This window comes from Cyprinodon tularosa, unplaced genomic scaffold (genome assembly GCF_016077235.1).
Source record: "Cyprinodon tularosa strain WSP-4 unplaced genomic scaffold, ASM1607723v1 ctg138, whole genome shotgun sequence".
Classification (NCBI taxonomy): Eukaryota; Metazoa; Chordata; class Actinopteri; order Cyprinodontiformes; family Cyprinodontidae; genus Cyprinodon; species Cyprinodon tularosa.
Window position 1 is genome coordinate 665,136 of NW_024038200.1, and position 14,600 is coordinate 679,735.

Sequence of the window (14,600 nt, forward strand, 5' to 3'; positions counted from 1 at the left end):
AAGGGGCGAAAATACTGGTTAGCTGATTGGCCTATGTTGGTGATAGACGGGCCAAATAAACCAATCAGATCAACGAAGCATATGACGTACTAACAGCCAGGCTACTCTTGCCGAAACCAGTCGGGAGAAGAGCAAAAACATCTTTTCCTCTGAGAAAAGCCTCCAGAGCAGTGTTTTGCTCTTCTTTCAGTGAAGAAATACTCTGTAATTCCGATAAAACTTGCTCGATAGCCACGCTAACGCTAGTTTCATCGGCTGAAGCCGCCATGTTCTTTAGACTGAACTGTCGCGCTTCTCGTTGCGTCACACCTCAACCCGCCTCAAAGCCAACGCTGATTGGATGTTCTAAATTTGGGCCCTTGGCTGGTCACATACAATACCTTTTTAAACATCAATCTTTGTACTAAAATATTCTGTCATGATTTGTGGACATTAAGCCCTAAAGAGAAGCTTCATCTCCTGGTCAGACCCTGTGATTGAGTGAAAGGGTGGAGTCAGAGTAAAAAAATATATGCACGCCCAGGTGATGCCAGTGGCTGGAAGTATGAGGGGATTTTGCTGCTATTAGGCTGGCTTTTGACTGGGAAGGGCCGTTTTGAACGGCTGCTACTGTTCAATACCCAAACAACAAGCAAAACTAGCCTGACGTAGTCCTACTCAATTCTAGTCAGAATGAGTCTGATGCTGCTCCATAGAGCTGTGATTATGGGGCGTGTTTCGAACGAACCAGGAAAAAAAATGCTTCTGCACTCAATTGGATAGACCTACAACCAATAAGATCAACGGAGTGCGTGACGTATGTTAAGCAACCAAGGGAGCCAGCTGATAAATTCAACTTTTGCCGAATCCCGTAGGAAGGACGCCAAAAACATCTTTCTTTTCAAGAAATGCCTTGATCACGTTTCTCTGTTCCTCTTTTAAAATTAATTTGCTGTCGATATCTTCTAGAACAGACCTAATAGCAGAATCTACACACCTCAACTCTCCAGCGGCAGCCATTGTTGTTGTCACCCAAGCACGCTTTGGTGACGTGGTTGATTACGTTACTCTTGATCATCTGTCCATCATCGTATAAAGCCCGCCCTGACAATTTTATTGGCCCGCCAGATATTGTGCGAGCATACTCGCGCTACTTTTGAGCAATGCCAGACCGAACTTCCCGACCTCAAACGTTTTGGGCGGGACTAAGTTCAGAATGGCACCCAGGCTAAAGCAGAACACCAAGTTATTGGACTCTTCGTGTTTCTCCCCTTACAGATCTATTTAACATTTTAATTTAAATGTTGATAAACTTGGGTCTACAGGAGCCTTTGAAGCAGTTCACTTTGTTTTTGGGGATTCTGAACCTTCTGCCAGAAGGAAAGAGCTCATATTCCCTATGGAGGATGTGGGACGGGTCCAGCAGTCCTGCCACCCCTGCCTGAGTACAGACTGCTCATAGATGGACTGAAGGCAGAGATGTTCATTTCTCCCCATCAACTTGATAGCAGTATAAACTTTATATGCGCTCTGTGTATAAAAATGACAACAAAGTTAGTCTAAGTCAGTTTGTACCAGGAGCTGCAGCTTTGTGGAGATGCTGCTGAAGCACGCCGTCATCCCAAACCTGATGACACTCTCCATCACTGCCTGATAGAATAAAAACATGATGTTCTGACTGAAGCCAAACAGCCTCAGAAATAAAGTACGTCCTTTGCTGTAAACAGGAACATATGCAGTCAACATGATCACCCCATCTTAAAAGGTTATCCAGGTGGATACGTACCTGCATACCCTTTAATAAAGGCGAGATAAGCTGGTCAGAGAAATCTCCTTGGTGAAAATATAACCTTTGAGAGTTCAGTGGAGTTTCCCCTTCCACCTTTAAATTTGATCAGATGTGTAAAGTCAGAGCTAAGAAGGAGTGACTCGGGTTAAAAGATATTTATCTGCTCAAATGGTTTGTTCAGTGTTCAGCCTCAAATGGGCGGAGAAAATCATTTTATTTTCATTCCACTGTCACAAGTACAGAGCAATAAAATTCCCTCTCTCCATTTAACCCATCCCCTTGGGGAGCAGTGGGCTGCCACTGTGCGGCGCCCGGGGAGCGGTGTGGGGTTATGGGTCTTGCTCAGGGACCCAGAGTGGCAGGCTGACTCAGTCAAACTCAGAACCAGAAGATTTAGAGATACCCTAAAATGTAAAGTATTCCATGATATTTTGATAAAAAAAAAATTGTGATCAATGAGGAAAGGTGAAACTGATATCGGAATTCCCATTTTACGCTTTTTGAAGATCATGATCAGTGATTGTCTTTCACAACACATTTAGATAATATGTTAAAAAAGCTGAAAGCCCTGCTCGGCTTTTACTTCAGACAAAAATCCTCCTTGATTCCCTCAGTGAGGAAAAGACTTGTTCAGACCACCTTCCTTCCTGTTCTGGACTATGGAGACATCATATATATGAATGCTGCCTCCTCAGCTCTAGTTTATCACAGTTCTTTACGTTTCATCACCAACTCTGCCTTCAGGACTCATCATTGTGAACTGTATGCTCTGGTTTCATGGCCCTCTCTAAGCCTCAGAAGACAACATCATTGGCTTACTTTCATTTACAAGGCCATCCTGGGTAAACTCCCTCCATACCTGTGTCCCCTCATGTCTGTAGCTAACAGTGGTTACAACTCACGCTCTTCAAGTCGTGTTCTTTTCACTATTCCCAGGATCAACACAGATCTTGGCAAAACACAATTTTCCTATGCAGCACCATGGTCGTGGCACAATATTCAAAACTCCCTGCAATTACGGACTCTTATTCCGCTACAGCATTTTAAATCACTATTGAAAACCGCTTGCACAGAGAATTGTAACTGTTATTCTAGAGTCTAGTTTATGATTGATTTTATTATGTTGTCCTGTGTTTTTATGTCTTACTGTACTGCTGCCTCTTGGCCAGGTCTCCCTCGAAAAAGAGATTTTATCTCAAGGGACTTCCTGGTAAAATAAAGGTTAAATAAAAATGAAATAAATAATTAAATCTAGGGGTTAACTTATCGTAGGTCTCTGGACAGTCAAAATGTGATAAGTTCAGTGGAAACCAACACTTCCCTTAGATCAGAGTAGAAAATACATGCAGAGAATGAAATAATTGCATGGCAATTACATACAGTAATAGCCTTTTAAAATGTCCCCACTCTGCATGGCTGGCCCCCCTTCGTTTCCTTTTTAAAAATCAATCTTTGAACTAAATTATTCTTTCTGTCATGATTTGTGGACATTAAGATCTAAAGAGAAGCATCATCTCCTGGTCAGACCCTGTAATTCAGTGAAAGGGTGGAGTCAGAGTAAAAAAAAAACTATGCAAGAGGGGGTCACTGCAGTGGCTAGAAGGTGGAGGGGATTTTGCTGGGAGTTGGAGGGAATTGGTCTGGCGTTTGACTGGGAACGGCCATTTTGAATGGCTGCTACTGTACAAATTAATCCAAAATCCAGCTAGAAGAGAACTGATGGTCGTTCTTTTTTTTTTTTGGATTCTCCCAAGGCCTACAGGAGAGGGTTCAGAGTAAGGTCGCCCACGTGTAAACAGCAGATGTCAAAAGCCGCCTTCACACGCCACCACCCTGGGCTCCAGTGAGCTACGCAGTCAAAGGGACTCATCACGTCTCTGCCGCCCATCTGCTGCTGCCTTAGCCCCGTAAGCTTAACGCCTGCAGAGACATTGGCAGTGACAGCTACCTTACGCCTTAAGGATTCAGGTGAGATTAAAACAAGTGCAGCCTCTATTAGGGTTTGCAGTGCAGTCAGCAGCGCGACGATGAGCAGGTCCGGGCATGATCAAGCTCATTAGTCGAGCGGACTTCTGGCAGGGTCTTAATTGTTTTTCTCTTTAACTGAGCAACTTCATCAATAATCATTAAAAGGTGCTCAAGCAGGTGGGGCGCTTCTTAGCTTTGTCACACGCAGGACCAAACACTGATTCACATGTCTGTGCATTAGGGTTGCAACTTACGATTATTTTTGCAAACCAATTCATCTGTTGATTATTTTCTGATGAATCAATTCATAATTGGAGAATAAAAGAATATTTAAAGGAGATTTTTTACTAAATTAAAACCAGTTGAAACTGTTTGGTTGAACTTTTCCACTTTGTATAGGACGTATTGCCAGATGTTTATATATATATATATATATATATATATATATATATATATATATATATATATATATATATATATATATATGTATATATGTTTTTTTTAATTTTGGTATAATTCCAGCTCTACAGTAAGTGGGTCACTCTGTCAGCTAAAGGCCCATTTTAGAGGCTCCATACTCCAGTTAACGATTAATTGATTACTAAATTGATCACGATTAATCCAATTAATTGTTTTAGCCATACTCTGTACCATAATTTTCTTTTAGCTGTAGGGGCGCAGCCAGGACCCGTTAGGGCCCCATGAGAGACATTGATATTGGCCCCCCCTCCACCCATAAATGTATACAAGCTTTAAAACTGCTATAAAGATGCACTAAAGATTATCATTTACATTGTCAATGTAACTTTTATTGTAAAATTTCTACAAAGAGAAACTATCATAGTGTGACAAAGTTAAATGGCTCAAAGACAATCAAGAGTGTGAGCACTAAACTGGCTTGTACTGTAAATTTTTTATTTTTTTTTTTACTTGTTTTTTTTTTATGCATCTGTGTGTCGTTACTAACCTCCCTCCCCCTTAATGCTAACACCGTTTAAAAGCCTAACCAGGGACGAAGGCTACAATTAGCCCATGGCTACAAGCCTTATGTACTTGGACATCGGCCACCTGTTTGGTTGCAATGTTTAATCGTACTGTCCCTGTCAAATAAACAAATAAATAAAAAATAAATAAAAACATATACCTATTAGGGTTCACTATAACTTTATTAAAGGACAGGTTATTTTTATGCTGGCACTGAGAACTCATTTTTCATTCAGGTTTGTGGTGTAGCTGCTTCAGGCTGCTCATGAGAATGATCAAGATTTATAGATGTCTTTTAATGGTATAAAATGCTATACTATAGTATATGTTATAATATATTTATGGTATAATGTCATATTTTTATGGTATAAAAATCTGTTCATATATTCAATATATTCATGCTTTGTTTCACAGTTTACTGTTAAAAAACGAGGGATAAGAAGATTATTTATTTACTGCTGGATTTTCATTTTATATTTGAAAAAAAATTATATATATATTCTTTTGGGCCCCCCACCCCCTCAGTCAAGGGCCCTTAGAATCTACCTAACATATGGCGACCCCGTTCAGCTGTCTCAACAAGTGGTGTAATATATATATTTTAACATTTTAGATGATTGTGTGTTAAATAAGAGCTGAATCGGTACCAATCAGCTGTACAGAATACAAAATGAAATGACTAAGGAGTGCTTGAAGTTAAGAATTTGTGCTTTTTCTTCTTTTTTTTTTAACAGATATTTATGAAATGTCTTTAGTTGAGCCAGATGAATATAGCTGTTCCTCCATTGGCGCATGCTTTGGCGTGTCAGTCCAGTACAGATGTGTCTCTCTTTGCATAAGCCAGTCCCTAACTTCCTGTTGCTGACATTTCAGCTGTGCGTTTAAGAGCTTGCTGGGTTCTGAAAAGGTTGTCATAGCAAAGTGTCAGGCGGCGTCTCCTCTTCTCCTTTAGGCACTCAAAGCTTCTCTCGCTTTGCTTCTCCTCGCTCCTCCTTTTCCAGCTTTATAACCTGCTGTCAATCATAGAGGGAATATGTTTACCTTTCCTGCTTTTATTGTTCTGTCTTAATTGCTCTCTCTCACCTCTTTGTTATTCATAACATATGATTAGTATATGCATCCACCCTGCTCTTTTTAACACCCCGTAATGCATGCTCACCTGACTTGCATGATAAACAATCACGTCTGACTTGTGAGTCTTCATCAGTGTGGAATTTACCTTTAATTAGTGCCTGGTTCAGTGCAAAGCATTTGATGTGGTGTTTATTAACAGAAATGCACTTCAGATTCATACTTTCTATTTTGATATTTATCTGATTTAATGAAAAAATGCAAAAAATACTCTTACTGTTTGTTGTCTTTATGTTAAAATAAGCTGCTTACGTTAAAAAAAGATATTTTTCCTGCAGTTTTTCTTCAACAATAAGAATATCATTGGCTCTAGGGTTCGGAGGTGTTGCACTTTTTCACTTTTTTGGGTCGCAGAGTTTTGTGCTTTTCCTCTTATCAGAATATTCTACAGAGGAATGTACTGTTGTGATGTTTTGTTAATGTAACCCTTTAACATTTCACATCTTGTTTCCAATGGATACCTGGTCAAAATAGCTGCAGCATAGTCAAACTACAAAGGACATTCAATCATGTAATAAGTTAAGGAAAAATATGAATTAAAAGTAATTGCAAATATTTAAACTAGACTTCAAGTTTTATGAGGTTTTTAAATGAATTCAAAGATATTAAGTTTTCCTGAGGAAATTCAGATAGAAAGTTAATCCAGGCAATAGGTGCCGAAAAAACCTCAAAGCGTTATTTGCCTGTTCAGTTTTTACTTTTTATTAAACAAGGTTGGGATTTCCTTTTCAATGGGGATGGTAAATAGAGTTCTTTAAAACATAGCTTTGACAGAGGCAGCAAACATGAAGGGATTACCATTTCCATGCAACATATTCTCATTATCAGTGCGTATGAAATTGCACGAAAAGTTATGCACAGTATTTCCTACGTTTTGGATGTTTTTCCTCAAAAAACCACATCAGTGCGCATGCGCTGGCAGACAGAAAAAAAAGGCAGATCCGCGGACGGACATAAAAATGGGAAAAACAGTGCAATAATCACTTATTTATGTCTTTAACTACGTTGCTTGCTGTTTTATATCTTAGGGTTAGGGTTAGGGCTAATTGTAATTAATATTCTATATTCGTGAATGGTGCGTCAGATGCGCATGCGACGAGAAAAACGTCCAAACGTACAAAATTACGGTGCATAACTTTTCGTACGATTTCACACGCACTCATAATGAGAATAAGTTGTTACATGAGTGAGTAATGATGAATCAGTAACCTTAGCCAGTAAAACACCTCACCACCCTTAGCATCCATAATGTACAGTAGAGACAATAAGCTTTTTTAATTGTACCTAATATATACAAGGGTCACAGCTAACGATTACATAGCCAAAGATTCCTCAAAGAAGTTTTTTTATTTTTGCAAAATGAAACCAGTGGAGCAGATTCACAGTCGGCCTCAGCAGATGGCCGCTCACACTGAGCCTGGTTCTGCTGGAGGTTTCTTCCTGTTAAAAGGGAGTTTTTCCTCTCCACTGTCGCTACAAGCATGCTTAGTGTGAGGGATTGCTGAAGAGTGAATGAGTCGATGCAATCAGCTGGTTTTCCTTAGATAGAAAACTTTGAATCAATCTGACTGGATGATCTGGTGAACTGGAAAGTGACCTGAGATGACATGATGTGAATTGGAGCTATAGAAATAAATTGAATTGAATTGAAAATGCAAAAAGTTTTTATATATATTTTTTAACAATCTTGTTATAATTCCTGCTCTAAGTGGGTCCCTCTGTCAGCTAAAGGTATGTTTTAGAGTCTCTATACTCCAGTTAACGATTAATCGAATACTAAATAAGTTGACAATTATTTAAATCATCGATTAATCACGATCTGATTAATTGATTCAGCCCTACTATATATCCATATTAAAAAAAACAGCAAAAGTTGTCCTGCTAATAATCTTACAGAGAGGGAAATGACTTATTTCTATAATAATATTATAATAGGGGCTTCATTTTATTGTGTGATAAAGATGAAATGACATTTTTTATCAGTTTAAAATTCTAAATACAACTCCAATATTTAAAAAAAAAACGTATGTAGGTAGGTAGTTTATATATAGAAAAAGAAAAACTTCATACTTAAGCCTCGCTATCCCCTATAGATTATAATAAATACGACATAGGGCCGTCTAGTTATATCATCTGGGATCTACCTACCAGTTAATTTGCAGACCGTGCAATAATTTATGTAGAGCAATGTCAGCAAGACGTTCGCTTGAAATCTAATGGATGCATTCAGCTTAGAGAAATCTAAAAACAAAAATGTTGCGTCTGTGCTGCTTTAGGTAAAAACTGCTGTTCTGTTTTTTTATGACCTTAGTAGATCACAAATAAATAGATGAGCAAACATAGTGATAGGAGCTGTTTAAGTACCAGGGCACAAAGGTTTAAAAGCAGGTTTATATTTAGTCTGGCCTGTGATTAACTTAGGGTTGTACAAAATTTTTTTGATTCCTTTCAAATTTTGCTTTATTTTATTAAATGATTATTGTATCAAATTAAAATACATATCACAATATATTATTAGACAATATTTGTTCAAATATCATGACGGAGTATTAGGGCTTTTATGGATTTATTTTATATCAGAATAAAATCATAAAACTATGAGAATCATGTTGTTGCATTATAAAGTAATTATATAATAAAAAGGTTCTTATATTTGGAGAATAAAATTGTATTTTATGACAGAAAAAGCCCCGTCTTCCCTAAAATGAAGAATGTCGAGCATCATGTAAAATTATACTTTGGCATCAGTTTCACAAATAAGGAAATATTTAGTCTTTTTGCATCAAATTATTATCAGTTATTATCAGATCTTTGAAACAATTGTGAAAACGACTTTGAGTTCGAAGCTTTCTTTCCGAAACAGGTTGAGGTATGATGACTTCATTCTTGTAAATTTACGACTTTATTCTCTTAATGTTACGACTTTATATTTTGTTACATTATTCTCATCTTATTATGACCTAATTCTGATATTGTTATGACTTTATTCTCGACTTTATTATGTTACAACATTATTCTCATAATATAATGATTTTATTCTGTTGTTACGACTTTATTTTGATAATGTTGCAACTTTATTCTCATAATGTTATGACTTTTTTTCTCCAATTTAAAAGAAACAAAAATCTCCAGCCTAGCTGTAATACTCAGTGATGCAAATATGACTAAATATGAAAAAATATAAATAAGCAAACATCCTTTTTTTCCTTTTTTTTTGTCCTACTGTTTATGTCACCAGCAGGTTGTCCACAGCGGACAGACCAGGAGATTATTATTTAGCTGCATCCACAGCAGGGCAAAAAGATCTTCTAAGTTTTTCCAGAGCTATATTATAATAAAAAAGTCAATATATTGTTTGGGATAGGGCCGATATCCGATATGCCGATATTTTAAAACTCATGTAGCCGATAACCGATATCGATACTGATGTTAAAACTGGACAAAAATAAGTAGTCATTGAAAATAGCAGTTTTGTTATCCAGTTCTGACACTATGAATAATAATACACTCAAATATATATTTAAATATGCTGATATCAAACAGATTTTCTATTTTATATTTTTTTACTTTGTTTATTGAACATTTTGAACATAAGACAGACATAGTTGGGAAAAATTCAAAGTGTCAATACAATCGCAGTGTCACAGTTCTGTCAACCCCCAATCCACCCTGACCACCCACCCCACCCACAGGCCAAAAAATTAATAAATAAACAAATGAATAAAATAAAATAAATAAAAAATAGAAATAAAATGAAGTAAAAAATAAATAAATAAATAAATAAAATAAAAATAAAAAAGGGTAGATTTGGATGTAAATGTAGATAAATAAGTAGAGATCATGTTAGACATTCAAGTATCCTCAGGGTCAAGAAGATTCAAAGAGTCAAAATATCTAAGAAAAGGGTCCCATGTATCCTGAAATAACTTGACGGAGCCTCTAAGAGAAAACCTCAATTTCTCTACTTTGAGGTTGTAAAGCACCTCTCGAATCCAGCGGGCATGTGAAGGGGGTTGAGAATCTTTCCAGTTGAGTAAGATCAACCTATGAGCTAGAAGCGTGGTAAATGCTATAGCGGGATGCCAAAGATTGCAGACATTGGATAGGGACAACCAGAGAACCAAATGCTTCAGACAGTGATTTAAAAATCCCTGTCCAGAATATATTCAACTTGGGACATGACCAAAACCTGTGTGTGGGTGATTGGCAGGCAAGAGTTTACGTCTGCCACAGGCATCATTTACTGAAGAATACATTTTTGCTAGTCGTGAATTGGTATAGTGAGCCCTGTAAACAACTTTGCATTGAATTAGTCTATGGCGGGCACAGATGGAAGATGAATAAATTAAAGCCAGTGCAGATGTCTCAAATTGATTTTTAAAAACGCAGTATCGATCTATTTTCTTTCAAAATCTCGGGAAATTTAATCGTTCTGTTACAAACTCTCGTGATATTTTGCAAATTCTTGTGAGATTTTGTTAGTAAAATAGATCGATACCGCGTTAATATATCAACATATAAAAATATGGCAACATTTCGTGAATTTTCGGGGGATTTCGTAGCATAACGATGACATATAGCAATATTTCATTAGTAAAAGAGATTGATATGGTGTTTTTAAATGGCAATATATCAGCATATGAAGATATTGGGATATTTTAATGTATCAATATTTTTCCCCTCGTCTTTAGAAGTTTTTAAGTCTGTAAAAAATAATTTTTCGAGGAAGAAGAAGAAGTAGTATTTTTATTTTTTTTTTAGACTTTAGAAACTCAGAAGCTGATCAAATATCGGGTTAAATATCGGTGGGGTGGCCGATGTCCGATATTCAGTTTTAAGGCCGATACCGATAGGGGGCCGATTATATCGTGCATTCCTAGTTTGGGATAAACGGTTCCCATATATAAACAGTATATTAACATAGAAAGTCATCTCTGAAGCTTCCCTCCTTTTTATATCTGTGTGTGCGGCTCTGTCGGTCTCTCTCATTCTAGAACTTTTCTCATTTCTTTCATCAGTGGTTGTATTGTGTCCCATTGTTTTGGGGCTGATCTACCTTTTGTCTCCCCTCTCAGCTCTGTCATATGTTGCTGATAGCTGCAGCATATATAAGAGGAAGCCAGCCCTGGGGCTGCCTATTTGTATGGGTCATGTGTTCTCCCAGCCTGCAGAGCTGACAAAAAAGCTTTACTGCAAAACACACTGTGTGTTTGCCTCTGCGCTTACGCACAAATCACTCTCATTCATTTACTTTTCCTGTCCTGAGGAGATGTTGCAGCGCTTGGGGAAAGTTTCCCTGCCCTCCCCTGGTGAGGCTTGAGTGAATATGTCTGTGTGTGTGTTTGTGTACTAAAGCCAACAAGTGAGCATGTTAAGAATAGCTGAGGGGAATGAAAATGCTCTCGGTCCTCGTCGAGATGCACAAGTTGCAAATAGACATGGGAGGGAAGCTGTTTCCGGCCTTGAGTTTTAAGCAAAGAAACATATGTTTGACAAAACTGATCCATCTTGAAAATTTTAATAAGAAATAAAATGAAAAAAGTTTTTGCAAAAGAAGAACTTGGTACATAGATGCAACCTGACTCCCCCAGATGGATTTGCTCCGCATATCCATCTGGAAACCTTCCGTTGAAGTAATTTTGGGAAGGGGCAAAAATACTGGTTAGCTGATTGGCCTATGTTGGTGATAGACGGGCCAAATAAACCAATCAGATCAACGAAGCATATGACGTACTAACAGAGCGACGACAAAGAGGAGCCAATTGATAGATCAAACTCTTGCCGAAACCAGTCGGGAGAAGAGCAAAAACATCTTTTCCTCTGAGAAAAGCCTCCAGAGCAGTGTTTTGCTCTTCTTTCAGTGAAGAAATACTCTGTAATTCCGATAAAACTTGCTCCATAGCCACGCTAACGCTAGTTTCATCGGCTGAAGCCGCCATGTTCTTTAGACTGAACTGTCGCGCTTCTCGTTGCGTCACACCTCAACCCGCCTCAAAGCCAACGCTGATTGGACGTTCGTTTGGTGAACGGCTCCAAATTTTCTTTAACGGAGAGTCTCCAGACTGATCTGCGAGTGAAACCTGGTCTGGATGGTCTCACGAGGCTAACATGGATGGGGCTTAATCAGTTCATCCAGTAATGGAAGACAGGAACTAAAAGAGCTGCCTTAAGTTTAGGAACTGGTGGAGTTGTGCATAGAGCCCATTGGAGGTTATGGGTTTGATTCCTGGCCTAGGGTTCTTCATTATGGAGTTTGCATGTTCACCTCGTACACATGTGGGTTCTCTCTGGGTACTCCGGCTTCCTCCCACAGTCCAAAAACATGACTGTTAGGTTAATTGGCTTCTCTAAATTCTCCTTAGGTGTGATTGTGTGTGTCAATGGTTGTTTGTCCTGTTTGTCTCTGCGATAGAAGAGCGACCTGCCCAGGGTGGACGCCCCCTCTCACCCATTGACGGCTGGAGATAGGCACCAGCACCCCTGGCCACCCCAACAGGGATAAGCATGGATGGATGGAAGTAAATGGAGTTTCTCTGACATTGTGGCACCCTAATATCAAATATAAGCTGCATATTATCAGCCATTAGAAACCTACTAGAAGGTAAAGGAGGCGCACCCTGAAGCCATCCTATGGGACTGATAACTTCTAATAACGGCCATTTAATGGTTGATCACAGGTGTTTTAAAAACAACTTGCCAAATGTTGGTCTGCCATTCTTGCCTTGTGAAAAAGACAAAGCATGTGGCATTTACTAAAAATGCCCTACATCACTCTAATCCAGCTTCCTCGTCTATCTGACATTTGTGGCGTGTGTGAGTGACAGTGGATATATGTGAGTCTAAAGTAGTAATTAAATCAAAGTCCGTCGCTGTTAAACACGGGGTATCCAGGGATGACAATGCTTATTGACAAAAATCCACGTAAATGTCAACTGCCCCTTTCCCGTCCAATTTTATGTTATTAGGCAATGTTGTCCAGCTAAGAAGCTCATTTGGTGGCTTTAAAGTCACAGTGAAAGCCAGACACGCACCATGGACTGGAAGACGGAGAAGGAAGTGGGTGCTTATTACACACCTTTTGCCTTTGCTTTAGTTTTGTTTTCCTTTGACCACTGACGATGGAAAAATGTGAGAAAAAATGTATCTGATGGAAAGTGATACAGTAACTATGGTTCACTCACAGATTTGTTTGTATTCTATCTGATAGGAAAACTGAATGTTGCACATAACTACAAAATTTAATCAGGAACAAAATAAACATGAACCTTAAAGAAATATTTCATAAAATCCTTTATTTTCTAATCTTTTATATTAACCACTTTTTCATGTTTCATGTTAACTGAAACATAGAATTTTTTGGTTTTCTGACCAAATCGATATCTTCTGCGTTTTCTGTGACCTTTGACCAATACCTATAAGATCTCATAGTTATATTTCAATGAAACTTTCAATCAGCGGCCTGCTGTCATCATACACTCCAAAAAAATATAAATCTAACTAAGTCATTTTTTCTTAAAATAAGTACATTTGGTGTTGAAGTGAGGGGGAAAGGGACATACTTTGCCAATGGAACACGAGAATTTACATTTAAAATAAGAAAAAGACATTGCTTTGTCTCATTTCAAGTGGATATTATCTAATTATTTTATTTTAAGAGTAAAATACTCATTCCATTGGCAAATCATCTTATTTACCTGCTCAAATTAAGGGTAAATATACTTGGTTTAAGACATTTTTACCAATTTCTAGATCATTTTTGCAGTGTAGGCTGCCGCTACCCGAAAGGGATGACTAATAACAAACATGGGCAGGCACCTCGCGGTGGAGGAGGAGTTACGTGACCAACGGGGAGTAAAGGGTACACTGAAAAAATTATCTAGAAATAAGTTAAAATTTAATAAATTAAGGGTATTTACCCTTGATTTGGACAGGTAAATGAGATAACTTGCCTGTGGAATGAGTATTTTTACTACCATTGGCAAAATGTCTCTTTTATCAGCTCAATCCAAGAACAAATGCACTTATTTTAAGAAAAAATGACTAATATAGATTTAGTTTTATTTGCAGTGTAGTGATCACACTGGAAAAATGATGTAGAAATAAGTAAAATTGTCTTTAAGTGTATTTACCTTTAATTTGAGTATGTAAATGAAATAGTGTGCCTATGGAATGAGTATTTTTACTCTTAAAATAAGATAATTAGATAATATGCACTTGAAATAAGACAATGCAATTGTTTTTTTTCTTATTTTAAATCTTAATTGTCTTGTTCCATTTGCAAAATGTCTCTTTCATCTACTCAATTAAAAAAACACACTTATTTTAAGAAAAAATGTGAAATATAGATTTAGATTTTGTTTTTGCAGTGTAGTGATCACACTGGAAAAATGATCTAGAAATAAGTAAAATTGTCTTTAAGTGTATTTACCCCTAATTTGAGTATGTAAATGAAATAGTTTGCCTATGAGTATTTTTACTCTTAAAATAAGATAATTAGATAATATGCACTTGCAATAAGACAAGGCAATTGTGTTTTATTTAAAATATAAATTGTCTTGTTCCATTGGCAAAATGTCTTTTACCTCCTCAATCCTAGAAAAAATGCACTCATTTTAAGAAACAATGACTTATTCAGATTTGGATTTTTTGCAGTGCATCTGTCTGAATGGTAAGTTAACTGAGGTGACTATAAAGTGCACTATATAGTCTTGCAATTGAGGGATTTAGGGGTTAGAGCATTAGAGTAGTT

The 14,600-nt window shown here is 37.5% G+C and overlaps 1 protein-coding gene across 4 annotated transcripts in view; it reads left to right on the forward strand.

Annotated features, from left to right (window-relative positions):
* tenm2 (teneurin transmembrane protein 2) overlaps positions 1-14,600 on the forward strand; it is a 478,143-nt gene that overhangs the window by 50,338 nt on the left and 413,205 nt on the right. For all 4 annotated transcript variants that reach the window (XM_038278102.1, XM_038278106.1, XM_038278104.1 and 1 more), the window contains exon 2: positions 3,523-3,736. The gene's annotated coding sequence lies outside the window, so the exon portion shown is untranslated. The remainder of the gene's footprint in view (positions 1-3,522; positions 3,737-14,600) is intronic.